This window comes from Taudactylus pleione, unplaced genomic scaffold, assembly GCF_031769625.1.
Source record: "Taudactylus pleione unplaced genomic scaffold, aTauple2 ptg000612l, whole genome shotgun sequence".
Classification (NCBI taxonomy): Eukaryota; Metazoa; Chordata; class Amphibia; order Anura; family Myobatrachidae; genus Taudactylus; species Taudactylus pleione.
In genome coordinates this window covers 6023049-6026599 of record NW_028285014.1, presented here as the reverse complement: position 1 = coordinate 6026599, position 3551 = coordinate 6023049, and positions in this window count along the sequence as shown.

Here is a 3551-nt window from a genome sequence, read left to right as displayed (position 1 = left end):
GGTGCTTTTTGATTTTATTTCAAATTGTAGGTTTACCAGGAGATAAGTGTATCTAAGTACAGCCAGTTCTCTTTGTATTGATTCTATGAACAGATCAATACAGATTTTATTGGTTTATGTCCCCCACTGACTTAGAACCTCATTCAGACCCGGTCGCAAGCATTGCGCGCTCGCATCTTGGTCGTTGTTTTGGTCCTGCGCATGTGCAGTGGCCGCACTGCGCGTGCGCAAGCCCTGGAGCGAGAGAGAAACTCTCTCGCTCCGGAGCTCACTGCAAAAGGGGCGGCTGTCGATGTTGATCGACAGCTCGCCCCGTTTAGTAGGCGGGGAGGGGGGGTTGTTTCACAAATGGAGGCGTTCCTTAAGGAATGCATGCTGTTTTGTGGGCGGCCGCACTGACATCAGCAGTGATGTCAGTGGGGAGCTTCCTGCTCGATCAGAGCAGGAAGCTCCCTGGGGCTTGCGGTTGCCGAGACCCAACCTTAGGGTCTCGTCGCAAGCCCCGATGGTCGCGATGGTCTTGACAATTGCGACCATCAGCCTGGTCGGTCGCTAAGCTGTGGGTGGTAACCCCTAGCTTAGCTAGCGACCAGGAGGCCGCACTAAAAAATACAAGCGGCCGCCCTCATTCAGAACGAGCACTCGCTTCTTGCAACCGCCTCTGAATGAGGGCCTTAGTCTCTTTATATTTAGTTTATCGTAGTAAATCACCTTTGTGAATCTATTAGCAAGTGGTCCTCAAGTCTCGCAGCAGGTGAGGAGTTTATATTATATATTTTTATTATATATCACAGTATATTGTGTACATGTGAATATAAATACTTTTTATACTATAGACAGAGTTCCATATAGAGAGATATATATTTATTTAAAACTTGAAAAAAAACTAGCGCCAGGATTTGGATTTTTTAATAGATCCTTTGTGTAATTCTTTACCAGGAGCATTGGCTTCTGGGCTATAGATGGGTTTCTGCTATAACCTTCGTTGTCCCCTACACTATAATGTCTCTAGCCCTATATATCCATTCCCCAGGATATGTTTCACATTAACATATACCCGGCACTCAACAGTACTATATGTATGTAATTAAAGGACAGAATCGTATGTTGTACAAAGTAAATCAATTTATTAATATAAAATTCTTAGAATTTTTAATAAACTAGATTATATAATATAGAACTGTTCTATTAATTAATCAAAGAGTTTACAATAAAAAAAGACAGATACTTTTTAACATATACACAGGACAGACTAGATCACACTGAACTTTACAGAGGCGGGGTGTGTGTGTGGGCTACTGTAAGTGTGACAGACGTGGACATAAGTGTATGGTGAAGGGTAAGGGTAGGTAAGAGGGATAGGTCAGGGTTAGGTCCTTTTCCTTTTTATGGAAATATTAATGGGCTTGTTACAGCGTTCTCTGTTGCTGTTCAATAAAGTCCATTGTAAAGCTGCATACACACGTAAAGATTTTCTGTCCAACCATCTAACTAGTTGATTGGTTGGAATGAAAATCTGGTAAGGTATGAAAGCAAATGACAATCAGCAATTTGCTCCCAAACGCCGGAAAATGGACAAAAACTTGTGTTTGACTCATTCACTTTCTAAGTTAAAAAGATGAACGATTATCGTTCATGCGCGTTCACTTTTGTAGTTCAGTCAGACTAACCAACTCAACGATTTTCATTAAGGGAATATGCAAAAATCCTTTGTAGTTCCAAAAAAATCGTTTATTACACTGTAAAAAATCTGTCATAAAATCGTTCATAAAATCGTTTAATCGTTTGTAACAAAATCGTTGTGTGTGTATGCAGCTCAAGTCTTATGGTGCATACACACGATCAGATTTTTTCTTCAGATATGGACGATAACGATTTAAAAATCGTTCAGTCGTTCATATCTGATGGAAAATCGTTCATATCTGACATGCCTGAACGATGGACGATCAACGATGCGCGTTCCCGTTTGTCAGATAACGATATCTGACATCTGATGTGTTTGCAGTCAGACTTGGACGATTCCATTCATTTTAATGCAGTCAAAAATCGTTCAATCGTTCAAATCGTTCAAATCGTTCAAAACTTTGGTCAAATCGTCCAAATCGTTCAAATCGTTTAATCGTTCAGTCGTTCATCTGACAAATCTGACAAGTCTGACAAATCTGACTGTGTGTACGCTCCATTAAGCTGCATACACACACAACGATTTAGTAAATGAACGATTTTAGTAAACTATTTTCGTTAATTTTTCCCTTAAAAAAATGAACGAAAATCGTTTACTTAAATCGTTCATTTACTAAATCGTTGTGTGTGTGTGTATGCAGCTTAAGACTTGAGCTGCATACACACACAACGATTTTGTTACAAACGATTAAACGATTTTATGAACGATTTTATGACAGATTTTTTACAGTGTAATAAACGATTTTTTGAACTACAAACGATTTTTGCATATTAGCCTAATGAGAATCGTTGAGTTGGTCAGTCTGACCGAACTACAAACTACCAACTACAAATGTGAACGCGCATGAACGATAATCGTTCATCGTTTTCACTTAGAAAGTGAACGATTTTTTTGAACGATAATCGATATCGTTTATCGATAATCGTTCAAAAAATCGTTGTGTGTGTATGCACCCATACACTGGACTTTATTGAATAGCAGCAGAGAACGCTGTATCAAGCCCATTAATATTTCCATAATAAGGAAAAGGACCTAACCCTGACCTATCCCTCTTACCTACCCCTACCCTTCACCATACACTTATGTCCACGTCTGTCACACTTACAGTACCCCACACACCCAACCCCCTCTGTAAAGTCCAGTGTGATCTAGTTTGTCCTGTGTATATGTTAAACAGTATCTGTCTTTTTTTCATTGTATGCTCTATATAATATTGAACTGCTCTATTAATTAATCAATCTAGTTTGTTCAAATTTAAAGAATTTATATTAATAAATTGATTTACTTTCAACATAGAATTCTGTCCTTTAATTACATACATATAGTACTGTTGAGCTCTGGGTATATCTTAATGTGAAACATATTCTAATGCGAAGGTTGGTTACTTTACCCAGAACAGCTCCAACAACACTAATATATATATATATATATATATATATATATATATATATATATATATATATATATATATATATAATTAGTACATCAATGGTCGAAATATCACTTATATATACAGCAATATCACTACCTCTGTATATATCATTGGTAACGTCTCGCATAGACGACTTTGTTGCTTAATTATCAACATGGGTCAAAGAACAGTTGTACAGTAACCATAGCAACCAATCAGCTTTTAGTTGTGTGGTGCAGTCATAATAATGACATGGTGTGTATGGCTGTTAGCGCTAAGGTATAGCGGTAATGGTACATTCTATTATCTGACTCTGCACCTTGTAATGCTTAGGGATTCTGAGTCACGGGAAACCCTAAGCATTTTAAATTATATTTAAAACCTACCCCTGTTCTTCCACACAGTGGACCTGTTATTCTACTCTTCATTTGGGTTCTTTTTGGCTGTGGGGACGTT